Below are 13,958 nucleotides of genomic sequence, written 5' to 3'. Positions count from 1 at the left end.
TTTACATTAGCAGAAATGGTGAAAGCAATAAAGAGATCGAGACCAACCTCCCCAGGGAAAGATCTGATGTGCTCTGTGATGCTAAAAAATCTAGGAGAAGGAGCGCTCTTGAAGTTGCTGCATTTTTATAACAGAGTGTGGGAGGAGGGCAGATTACCAAGTGCATGGAAAGAAGCAGTAGTAATTCCAATAAGGAAGCCTGGCAAGGATCTGTCAAAACCCACTAGCTACAGACCAATTGCATTAACATCAAGTATATGTAAGATAATGGAAAGGATGATAACAGAAAGGTTATCATATGAGCTTGAGAAAAGGGGAATGCTGGCAAGTTATCAGAGTGGTTTTAGAAAGGGAAGGAATTCCATGGACTCAGTGATTATGTTAGAGACTGAAATAAGGGAGGCCAAGGCAAATAGAGAGTCAGTAGTGGCAGTGTTCTTTGACATTGAAAAAGCCTATGATATGATGTGGAAGGAAGGATTATTAATTAAGCTGCATAAGATGGGGGTTGGTGGGAGAGTTTTTAATTGGATTAAAGATTTTTTGTTTGGTAGAAAAATTCAAGTTCGGATTGGATCAGAATTATCAAAACAGTACATAGTGGAAAATAGCACACCTCAAGGTAGTGTGATTAGCCCGTTACTTTTCATCATTATGATCAATGATGTCTTCACAAAGGTACCAGTGGATATAGGTAGGTCACTGTTTGCGGATGATGGGGCCTTGTGGAAAAGAGGCAGGAACATGGACCATATAATCAGGAAACTACAAGAAGCAATTGATGAAGTGGTGGAGTGGGGTTATGATTGGGGATGTAGATTTTCAGTAGACAAAACTCAAACTGTATTTTTTTTACCAGGAAAAGGGTTGAGGTAGGGAAGAAGTTAAGAATGTATGGGGTTGAATTAGAAAGGGTTGCATCATTTAAATTTCTGGGAGTTATATTTGATTCACGATTAACATGGGCAGACCATATCAGGAAAGTTGAGGAGAAATGTAAAAAAGTAATAAATGTGATGAGATGTTTGACTGGTAGGGAATGGGGAGCAAGTTGTTCAGCTTTGAAGAGAATGTATGTGGCTTTAGTAAGATCTGTATTGGATTATGGAAATATAGTATATGGATCAGCAGCTAGGTCTCTTATAAAGAAACTGGATGTGATTCAGGCTCAGGCCTTGAGAGTGTGCAGTGGGGCTTTTAAAACGTCACCAGTGTCAGCCCTACAGGTAGAAATGGGAATAATGCCTTTGGAACTAAGAAGGATGCAACTGATGGCAAACTACTGGGCTAACTTGCAGGAGCACAATGATTCTCACCCTACTAAAGGAGTGTTGCAGGAGTGCTGGGAAAAATGGGAGGTTTCAGAGGGATACCCTTAGTCGGGTAGGGAATGATATCGTGAAAGAATGTGGAGTATTTGATCTGAGGATGAGTCCTTCAGTAGTTTATCCGGTTGTAGCTCCATGGAAGCTTGTATGGCCTGACATAGACTGGCATTTGTTAGAGGTAAAAAGGAAAGAAAGATATAAAACAGATTTGGTAAATGCATTTAACTGTCATGTGATGGAAAAGTATAGTGATTATACTCACATTTATACGGATGGTGCGAAGGAACCTGAAACAAGAGTGACAGGGTTTGGGGTGGTAGTACCAGCAGAAGAAATTGGAATCAGCAGAAGAACATCTAATAAGTTAGGGGTGTTTACAGTGGAGATGCTGGCAGTGTTGGTTGCGTTGCAATGGGTGCAGAAAGCCAGACAAGCCAAAGCATTGATATGTTCAGATTCATCCTCAGTTCTAGCAAGTTTAAGGTCTTTTCACACAAACAGTCGGCAAGATGTACTTTATGAAGTCCTTCAGTTAGTTACAAGAATTGCAAATCAGGGAGGTCAAGTAAAATGTCTATGGGTTCCAGCACATGTAGGGGTGAAGGGGAATGAGAGGGTGGATGAGTTGGCAAAGAGGGCGTTAAAGAAAGAAAATGTGGAAATGCATATTAGTATCAGTAAAGCAGAGGTTAAGTGTGTAATCTGGGAAAAAGTCAACCGAATGTGGCAAGAAAGATGGGACAGGGAGGGGAAAGGGAGGCATTTGTATCAAATACAAAAGAGTGTTGCTGTTACTAGGGTAGGTAATGGAAACAGAAGAGAGGAAATTCTGTGGACTAGGTTAAGGCTGGAGCATTGTGCATTAAACAAAACATTGAAAATGATAGGGAAACACCAGACAGGATTGTGTGAGGAATGTCAGGAAGAGGAGTCAGTAGAACATGTAGTTTTGTGTTGCAGGAAGTATGGGATACAGAGAGAGATGATGAGAAATAAATTAAGGGAGTTGGGGATGCAGGAATTCACATTAAAAGGGTTGCTGGGCATGGGTGAGAGAGCACAAGTCCAGGTATTTTTAGTGTTTTTAAGGGGTACAGGGGTTGTTTTTATAGAATATGATGAATAAACAGGAATAGGATACTAGGATGGTCAAAGATGGGAGGGTGAAGTGTGTGTGTGTGTGTGTGTGTGTGTGTGCGCGCGCGCGCGCGCGCACGATTGGGTGAAGGGATTTAGAATGTATGTCTAGTGCACATTCTGGAGCAGAGGGTGGCAGTAATGCACCATTAAGCTGGATGCCAACCGCCGTAAAACAAGATACAGAGAGAGGGAGATGCCCAGGTATCATCCCTGATGAAGATGGAGGAGTTTGTCATTGAAATGTTGTTATAATTGACACCTATACCTGGTTTGAAGCCTGAGAAGGGTTTATTCATCATATATGCTGGGAAAGCACTGGATCCTGAAATTAAGTCATTAGAACAAGGTGACAAAAGGTTGGAAGGTGTTGACTTGTTGTGGATAGAGCTAAGGAACAGCAAGGGTAAAAAGATCCTGTTGAGAGTTATATACAAACCTGCAAACTGTAGTAAGGGTGTGGTCTATAAGTTACAATGGGAGATAGAAAATATATGCCAAAAGTTCAATATTACAATAGCCATAAGGGATTTCTGTATGCAGGTAAATTGGAAAAATCAGGTTAGAATGGGATTCCAGAGGGGGGCTTTCTAGAATGCCTATGAGATGGCTTTTTAGATCATCTCATGGTTGAGCCTACTAGGGGATCAGCTATTCTGGATTGGGTGTTATGCAATGAACCTGAATTGATCAGAGAACTTAAGGTAAAAGAACCCTTAGGTACAAGTGATCATAATATGATTGAATTCACCTGAAAGTTGAGAAGTTGGAAGAATGAGTATTAAAGTGGAGTAAAGGGAATTAGAGGCATGAGAGAGAATTTGGCCACTATTGATTGGAGAGGAGCACTGGCAGAGATGATTGCAGAACAGCAATGGGTGTAATTTCTGGAATCAATTTGGAAGGCACAGGATATATACATCCTAAAGATAAACAAGTATCCTAAAGACAAGATGACACAACCATGGCTAACAAGGAAAGTCAAATCTAACATGGAAGCCAAAGCAAGGGCATATAATAGAGCAAAAATTAGTGGAAAGTTACGGGATTGGGATCCTTTTAAACACCACAGAAGGCAACTTAAGAAGTCATTAAGAAGGTAAAGATAGAACATGAATGTAAGCTAGTCAATAATATTCAAGAGGTTACAAGAAGTTTCTTCAGATACATAAAGTATAAAAGAGGGACAACAGTGGATATTGTATTGCTGGAAAATGATGCTGGAGAGGTAGTGATGGGTGACAAGAAAATGGTGGATGAACTGAATAAGTATTTTGCACCAGTGTTCACTGTGGAAGACACTAGCAGTATGGTGGAAATTCCAGGTGTCAGGGGTTATGAAGTGTGTGAAGTTACCATTATTTGAAAGAAGATTCTTGGTAAACTGCAAAGTCTGAAGGTAGAAAAGTCACCTGGACCAGACTGTGTACATTCCAGGGTTTTGAAAGAGGTGGCTGAAAAGATTGTGGAGGCATTAGTAACGATATTTCAAGAATCACTAAATTCTGGAATTTTCCAGAGGACTGGAAAATTGCCAATGTCACTCCACCATTTAAGAAGGGTGAGATTGGAGGCTGGTGACTAGTGGTGTGCCTCAGGGATCTGTACTGGGTCCAATGTTGTTGGTAATATATATTAATGATCTGGATTATGGGTTAGTAAATTGGATTAGTAAGTATGCAGATGATACTAAGATAGGTGGAGTTGTGGATGATGAGGTGGGTTTTTAAAACTTGCAGAGAGGTTTAGGACAGTTAGAAGAGTGGGCTGCAAGATGGCAGATGGAGTTTAATGCTGAAAAATGTGAGGGGCTACATTTTGGTAGAACTAATCAAAATAGGACATACATGGTAAATGGTAGGGCATTAAAGAATGCTGTAGAACAGAGGGATCTGGGAATAATGGTGCATAGTTCTCTGAAGATGGAATCTCATGTGGATAAGGTGGTGAAGAAAGCTTTCGGTTTTCTGGCCTTTATTAATAAGAGCATTGCGTATAGGAGTTGGGATGTAATGTTGAATTTGTACAAGGCATTGGTAAGGCCAAATCTGGAGTATTGTGTACGGTTCTGGTCACCGAATTATAGGAAAGATGTCAATAAAATTGAGAGACTACAGAGGAGGTTTACTAAAATGTTGCCTGGGTTTCATCTCCTAAGTTACAGAGAAAGGTTGAACAAGTTAGGTCTTTATTCTTTGGAGCGTGGAAGGTTGAGGGGGCACTGGATAGAGGTGTTTAAAATTTTGAAGGGGATTGATAGAGTTGACGTGGTTAGACTTTTCCATTGAGAGTGGGAAAGATTCAAACAAGAGGACATGGGTTGAGAGTTAGAGGACAAAAGTTTAGGGGTAACATAAGGGGGAACTTCTTTACTCAGAGAGTGGTGGCTGTGTGGAATGAGTTTCCAGCAGAAGTGGTTGAGGCAGATTCTATGTTGTCGTTTAAAATTAAATTGGATAGATATATCGACATGAAAGGAATGGAGGGTTATGGGCCGAGTGTAGGTCAGTGGGACTAGGATAGGGTAAGAGTTTGGCATGGACTAGAAGGGCCGAGATGGCCTGTTTCTGTGCTGTAATTGTTATATGGTTATAAGGGAGAGAGGAAGAAGAAGGGAAATTATGGGCCAGTTAGTCTGACTTCAGTGTTTGGGAAGATGTTGGAGTCAATTGATAAGGATGTGGTTTTGGGGTACTTGGAGGCACATGGTAAAATAGGCCATAGTCAGATGGTTTCTCCAAGGAATAATCTTGCCTGATACAACTGGATAGATAAAGGAGAATTGGTTGATGTGTACTTGCATTTTCAGAAGACCTTTGAGGCTGCTTAATAAGCTATGAGCCCATAGTATTACAGGAAAGATACTGGAAAGATTATGTGGATAAAGCAGTGGCTGATTGGCAGTAGGCAAAGAGTGGGAATAAAGGGGGCTTTATCGGGTTGGATGCTGGACACTAGTGGTGTTCCTCAGGGGTCTGTGTTGCAACCAATTCTTTTTTATGATATATATCAATGATTTGGATGATAGTGTTGACAGCTTTGTTGCAAAGTTTACAGAGAATATTAAGATAGGTGGAGGGGCAGGTAGTTTTGAGGAAATGGGGATCTTCAGAAAGATTTAGACAGATTAGGAGAATGGGCAAAGAAGTGACAGATGGAGTACTGTGTCAGGAAGTATATGGTCATGCACTTTGCTAGAAGTAATGAAAGGGCTGACTATTTTCTAAATGGAGAGAAAATACAAAAAACTGAGGCACAAATGAATTTCGAAGTCCTTGTACAGGATACCCAGAAGGTTAATTTGCATGTTGAGTCTGTGGTGAGGAAGACATCCGATGTTAGCATTCATCTCAAGAGACCTAGAATATAAATGCAAGCATATAATATGCAGATTTTATAAAGTACTGGTAAGGCCTCACTTGTGTATCGTGAGCAGTTTTGAGTCACTTATCTTAGAAAGGATTTGCTGAAACTGAAGAGAGTTCAAAGGAAGTTCACAAAAATGATTCCAGGATTAAATGGCTTTGTCATATGAAGAATATTTGATGGCACTGGGCCTATATTCATTAGAATTTAGAAGAATAAGGGGAGACCTAATTGAAAATTAATGAATGGTGAAAAGCCTTGATACAGTGGATGTGGAGAGGATATTTTCTATGGTGGGAGTGTCTAAGACCAGTGGACACAGCCTCAAATTAGAGGAGTGTCCTTTTAGAACGGAGATGAGGAGGAATTTCTTTAGCTAGAGATTGGTGAACCTGTGGAATTTGTTCCCACCATGAGACATGAGGCATAGGAGCAGAATCAGGCTATTCAGCCCATCAAGTCTGTTCTGCCATTCCATCATGGCTGATCCCTGATCCCACTCAACTCCATACACCTGCCTTCTCAGCATATCTTTTGATGCCCCGACCAATCAGGAAGCTATTAATTTCAGTCTTAAATATACCAATGGACTTGGCCTCCACTGCAGCCTGTGGCAGAGCTTTCCACAGATTCACTACTCTCTGGCTAAAAAATTTCCTTCTTACCACTATCTAAAAGGTCGCCCATCAATTTTGAGGCTGTGCCCTTTAGTTCTGGATACCCCCACCACATCCAAAATGATAGGAGAAGACAGGAGGGGGAGGGATGGAGCCAAGAGTTGGACAGGTGATAGGCAAAAGGGATACGAGAGGATCATGGGACAGGAGATCCGGGAAGAAAGACAAAGGGGGGGGGGGACCCCAGAGGATGGGCAAGGGGTATATTCAGAGGGACAGAGGGATTCATTTGGATCTCCCCCTCCCCCTCCAACTTTCAAATCCCTTACTCATTCTTCCTTCAGTTAGTCCTGACGAAGGGTCTCGGCCTGAAACGTCGACTGCACCTCTTCCTAGAGATGCTGCCTGGCCTGCTGTGTTCACCAGCAACTTTTATGTGTGTTGTCTTATATAAAAAAAATCAGCTTTAGTTCTTTGATTTTACATTCTACTTCCCTTGAAATGAATGCCAACATTGTATTTGCCTCTTTACCACAGACTCAACATGTAAATTAACCTTCTGGGAGTCTTGCACGAGGACTCCTAAGTCAGCTCTGCAACTGTGATGTTTGAACCTTCTCCCTATTTAGATAACAGTCTGCACTATTGTTCCTTTTACCAAAATGTCTTATCATACATTTCCCAACACTGTATTCACTTTGCCACTTTTTTTTGCCCATCCTTCAATTTGTCTAAGTCCTGCTGCAATCGCATTGCTTCCTCAGCATGACCTACCCCTGCACCTTTCTTCGTATCATTTGCAAATTTTACCATAAAGTCATCAACTTCATTATACAAACCATTGACAAACAATGTGAAAAGTAGTGGTCCCAATATTGACCACTGTGGAACACCACTTGTCATTGGCAACCAACTAGAAAAGGTCCTTTTTATTCCCACCCCTGCCTCCTGCCTGTCATCCATTCCTCTATCCAAGCCAATATCTTTCTTGTAACACCATAGGAATTTATCTTGTTAAGCAGCCTCATGTGTGGCACCTTATCAAATGCCTTCTGAAAATCCAAGTAAATGACATCCACTGCCTCTCCTTTGTCCATTCTGCTTGGTATTTCCTCGAAGAACTCTAACAGATTAGTCAAGCAAGATTTCCCTTTACAGAATGCTGACTTTGACTTACTTTATCATTAGTCTCCACGTACCCTGAAGCCTCACCCTTAATAATAGACTCCAACACTTTCATAACCGCTGAGGTTTAGACTAACTGGCCTATAATTCCTTTCTTTTCCCTTCCTCCTTTCTTAAAGAGTGGAGTGACATTTGCAATTTTCCAGTCCTCTGGGTCTACACCCAAATCAAATGATTCTTGTAAGATCATGACCAACACATTTGTTATCTTTTCAACAGCCTCTCTCAGGACTCTGGGATGTGGTTCATCTGGTCCAGGTGACTTTTCCACCTTAACACCTTTGAGTTTGCCTAGCACTTTTTCCTTTGTAATAGCGGTGGCATTCACTCCTGCTCCCAGACAGTCATGAACCTCTGGCATATTGCTGGTGTCACTCTAATAACCTGCTCACCGATGCCCAAAATGCCTCACCTGAACACTTGGTGCAGACCTCATCAAAACATTGCATTTTATGCATAAAAGGGCCAAACTCCAAGATGAGGAATGATATTGATGTAAACACAGGAAGGGTCTGACTGTGGCATTAGAGGGCCCAAGTGAAAATGAAATTAATACACAAGAGGTTTGAGTTAAAAATTGTAAAAAGCAAGATAAATATAGTTGTTGCAGGTTAATTTTCACTGCTCCTATATATCATTGCTCAGGAGCCAAGCATTTACAGCTATTTTATCAATGACCTCCCATTCACCATCAGAACACAAGTGTGGAGGATTGGGCAATGTTTAATTTCAGTTGCAACATTTCTACAAATTAAGAATCATGCTTGCATACAGCAAAATCTAGACAACGTTCAGATACAGGCTAATAAGTGGCAAGTAACATTCATGTGATAAAAGGCAATGAGAACAGCTTCAAGCAAGAGGAGATCTAACCCCTCACCTTGAAACTCAATGGCATTAGCACCACTAATATCCTCAGCAAGCACCAATGTCCTCGAGGCATTATTGTCCACGAAAACATTTGGATCTGCTAGAGAAATATTGTAGCTACAAGTATAAGTCCAAGGCTTGGAATCAACAGTGAGTGTCTCACCTCCTAAAACCTCACAGCCTTTCCACCAGCTACAAGGAACATATTGGCAACATTTAGAAAACTTTTCAGTTTCTTGGATCAGCACAGCTCCAACAACTGTGAAAAAGCTCATATCATCCAAGATAAAGCAGCTCACTTGATTGACACCAAATCCATAACCAGGGGTTCCAAAACCATTTTTATGCCGTGGACCAATACCATTAAGCAAGGTGTCTATGAACCCCAAGCTGGGAACCCCTGGACTAAACATTCATTCCCACCACTATGGTTTTGGAGTAGGTGCTGGGTGTACCATCTCTAAAATGGGTTGCAGTTTCCCACCTAAACAGGACCAGTGGCAGTTCCAAAACCTACAAATTCTACAGTATAGAAGGACAAAGAGAACACATGCAGTTCAACCACGCTGATATGAAAATCTATCACTGGTCCTGCAAACTCTCTAATTAAGAGCACTATGGGAATACCTTCAATAGAAGGACTACAGGATTCCCAGAAGGCTTTTGGGAAAAGGCAATAAATGTGGGATATGCTAAAAATGGTTGAATCATTAAAGTGAGTTGAAGGAAAGGATAGAGATTGGCAACTTAAACACTGGAATGGGTCTAGGCTGCACAGATCCTGGTCAATCAGCCTTTGGACTGTCTGGAAAAAGTGCCTACGAGCATGGTGGAAGGAACAATATGATTCCAAGTTCATGAACTCACCAATCATTGAAGATCCGACCCTTTATGGATTTAGCTTTGTTTATTTCTTCCGTAGTGCTCTGAATATTCTGCCGTTTAAGATATCTTTATTCAGTTTCTAATTACCATTGGCACAGTAAACATCTTTGGAAATTATTTATTCCATAATTCCCTATCTTAAAAATTATGCTTTGGGGTTCAATATTCCTACATTGCACACAGCTTCAAAATACACATGAAGTCCCTTTTCTAAACAGCTTAACGACTGCATTAAACTAAAGCACAAAGGAATTTTCCACAAATGCATTAAACAGTGCAGTGCCAGAGGAAATTAAACCCTGTGTTAATGAGTGACAGATGTGAAAACAATAACTGTTCATGACTTTTAGAATGCTGTGGTTAATTAGTTCGATGTAATTAGAATTTGCATTTGCATTCTGTCACGTGCAGAGCTTGTGCACACAAACCTGGTTGCATCACTCACGAGAGGAAAAAAATGCTAGGATTGTAAAAACGTGATTTTACTATTTTGCTATTTTTTACTGCTTATACAGGTATGTCATTTCCATCATTGGCGTATATTATTCTTTCTGCACAGTTAATCCATCTACTATTGAAAATCTTCGGAAACATGGTAAGTTTGTTGCAAACCCTGAGAAAACTGCTGTAATGTATAAAAATGTGCATTATTAATCTTGAAACAGCCAATCATCAGGAGCGAGGTTCTTCACAAATGCTTCCTTATCGTTATATTACTTTAATGAACGTTTTATTATACCAGACATTCAATTGCATAATCTTTTTTTTCCAGTGTTATGAAATCGAAATTTGTTTTTTCTCCCAGAATGAAATGCAGCAACCGTCTTTCCAGGCCAGTTTACATCGCTCTGGAAGTTTAGTTGAGCACGAGTCTTCTTTATGTCCTTGAGGCATGCTTTGACACTATTTCCTAGGTGGAGCTCCTTTTAGAGTATAACAGGAGAACTTAGAAGACATGCCTTGTGTTTGGCCACTCCCAGAATAACATTATCTTCCTAGTGAAGTACCTCCCTTCCCATACCTCAACTGCCTCCCACACTCTCCAACTAATCCTTTGATAACCAGAGTTCTGGGCCTTTACTGCCACCCCGAATCCTGGGACCATATTAAATACAGGTTATAAAGTATTGCTGCAGACTTTGTAATCCATCAGTTTGTTGTATTACAGTGCAATTCACTTTCTTTCCTGCCTAGTTCGCTGTAGTTCTGTCTTATCAGCAGGAGGAGTCAGGTAGAACAAAGCAATAAAAGTGGCTGCACCCAGATAAACTGGCACATGTCTCTACCTCTCTCTCTGTCTTATAACAAAAGGTTATTATAGCTGTGTCTGCTGGTTCCAGAGGTATACCAGTGCTGCCCACACCACCCTCCCCAACCTCACTAAGTCTTTTGCTTTTAAATTCACCTCATTCTCTTTTCAGATTTTACATAGTTCATCTGCTTCTATCCATAGCACTTAGTACCTCTCAGAGTGAAACAGGTCTGGGCCTGTGATCTTCTTTCTGTATATTTTCACTCACCTGGTTCTTCTTTACGATATGTTGTTTGTCCGTTGAATCTAACAATGACAGGAGATGCGCAGTAAAGTTATTAAAATAGAAGTTACTTTGGCAGTTCCACTCTTTTGACCTTTGAAGTCTGGGTCCAGTGGTATGAAGCAGACATCACAAAGTTGTGACTTCCTTGGATGCAGTAGATAGCCATGACTTCTTCTGTGCCTTGTCATGTCCATGAAGCCTTGCAGAACCACCTTGCTGGCCGTTGGATCTCACTGTTAATCTCATCTGCTAAGTCTGCTGGAGCTGGCTTCACATGCCAAGACAAGCAAGTCCCTACCTCACCAGGGTATGAGGCCCACCAGCTACCCTCACCACGTTTAGCCTGCATGTTAGAGTGGTGTACCAGGCTGTGGCTGCTGTCACATGCAAACAGCTAATTGGAGCCACAGGTCAGACCTGAGTTTCTGGTGAGGACCAAAGGTGAATTAGCTGCCCCAGAATGGACACATCAAGCCTCTTTAGCAGAGGTCTTACCCCTCTCTTGACACCTTCTAAATGCAGTGTTGTTGTGGGCATTAAACATTAACTATATTTTAGCATGGAACCACGGAATTATGAAGCCAGTGGAGTTAATAAGACATTTCCATGCTAGACGTTACTGAACTGCTTCAGGTGATGTAACAGATCCAGCAACACGAGTTCTCCTTACACTTGTGTACAGAAAATTACATGAAACAATCTCAAAATTCATGGAATTATCTTTAAACGGTGTTTCTAGTTTTACATTTACCTTAAAAGCCACCAAGCAGCTTTTTAAGACTGTTCAGAATCTGTCAGATTCGTTTTCCAATTCACTGTTGTAGACTTTGGGTTACTGGTTTAATGTTCAGGCCATTAGAATTTTGTACCCTCATAACAGATGGCAATAGAATGAAGATGAAGTAAAAGCATCCCATTTATATGGAACTATACACATTCCTAGCAACGGGCACAACCTCAGAAAAGAAGGATGTCCCTTTAGAACAGAGATGTGGAGGAATTTCTTTAGCCGGAGGGTGGCGAATCTGTGGAGTTCATTACCACCGATGCCGGTGGAAGCCAAATGATTGGGTATATTTAAAGCAGAGTTTGATAGGTTTTTAATTAGTAAAGGTGTCAAAGGTTACTTGGAGAATGAGGTTGACAGGGATAATAAATCAGCCATGATGGAACAGCAGATTAGACCCAATGGGCTGAATGGCCTAATTCTGCTCCTGTGTCTTGTGGTCTTATGTTCTAATATCTCAAAGCTCTTTCCAGCTGTAGATTTTTTCTCTACTAACTATTCTGAGAAGGAAAACATAGCAGCCAATTTGCATTTCAGCTAGGTCCCACAGGTAGCAATGAAATGATCCACAAATTAATGTGTTTTTACTGATGTCGGCTAGAATACATGCACCTTCAAGTATATAACTCTATCACAACTCACTCAATTTGCCATTTTCATGTAGGATGCTGCATTGATATGTTATTAATGTAGCTCCTGCAGCACCAGATAAAGTCATTCTCAAATATATTTTTTGAATTTACTAAATTAAATATTCATGGAATTTAAAATGAAAATAATGCATTTTAAATCAGTTTATCTCTCATAAAGCTGCTAAAAAACAATCTGCAGTCATCTAGGGAGATAAGTAGATTATGTTTACATCATTTTGGCATTGAGGTATTGATGCACTGTTAGAAGTGTCACCGTCTTTCAGGTGTGACATTAAACTGAGGTCCTGTCAAACCTCGCCACGGATTTGACAGATCCCATGGCACTAATTTAACGAGAAGTAAGGGAATCATTCCTTGAATCTTATCCAACATGTATCTCTCAGCCAATGGCACTAATTAGATTACAGTATCTTGTCAGTAATGCATTGGTGTATCTGGGACCTTTGGAGCTATAGAATGTTAGGCACTGAAACCCTCAATTCAGCCCGACTATCCATGCTGCCTGAAATGCCTATCGAAGCTAACCCATTTTTCCTTTATTTGGCCCAAATCCCTCTACACCAGTCCTCTTCATCTTCATTATGTGATGTGTCACACCTATCCATGTAACTGTCCGAGTGATTTTTAAATACTATGATTAACATGTTTCTACCACCTCTTCTGCCAGCTTGTTCCATATGCCCACTATCCTTTATGTGAAAAACATGCCTCTCAGATCTCCTTTAAATATTCTGCTCTCACCTTAAACGTATGTTTCAGACTCCTCTGCCCTGAGATAAAGAATGTGATTGTCTACCCTATCTATTCCCCTCATAATTTTGATAAATCTCGATAAGATCACTCTGCACCCTTATGCATTTGTGCGAACAAACCAGTCCATCCAATCTCTCCTTGTAACTAAAGTTATCCATTTCAAGCTTCATCCTGATGAATCTCTTCTGCATTCTTTCTAATGCCATCATATTTTTACTATATGGTGCTGACCAGAACTTCGCACACTATTCCAAGTGTGGCAAACCCGTGTCTTCTTCAGCTGTAATATTGTCTGAACTCGTATAATCAATACACCTTCACGCAAAGCTGAATGCCTTCTCTACCACCCTTTTTGCATGTGCTGCCATTTTCAGTGAGCTACGAATTTACACCCCAAGCTCTCTCCATACATCAGCACTTTGAATGTCTCTGCTGTTTACAGTATACGACTGGCCAGTATTACACTACCGAAAATGGATTACCTCATACCTGTCTGGATTAAGTTCCATCTGTCACCAGTCCGTCCAACTTTTCAGCTGACATCAAACAAGAGAGCAGCTGCAGATGCTGGAAGTCCAAACAACACAAACAAAATGTTGGAGGAACTCAGCAGGCCAGGCAGTATCTATGGAAAAAAGTACAGTTGATGTTTTGTGCCGAAACGTAACGGCGACTGTACTTTTTTTCCATAGATGCTGCCTGGCCTACTGAATTCCTCCAGCATTTTGTGTGTGTTGCATTCCAGCTGATCTGTACCCTTAGACAACTTTCCTTGTTATCTACAACTGCACTGATCTTCATGTTAACAGCAAACCTACTAATCAGACCACTAACATTCT

Source organism: Mobula hypostoma, chromosome 2, assembly GCF_963921235.1.
Source record: "Mobula hypostoma chromosome 2, sMobHyp1.1, whole genome shotgun sequence".
NCBI lineage: Eukaryota > Metazoa > Chordata > Chondrichthyes > Myliobatiformes > Myliobatidae > Mobula > Mobula hypostoma.
The sequence above is the reverse complement of the archived record's forward strand: the minus strand, read 5'-3'. Positions refer to the sequence as shown.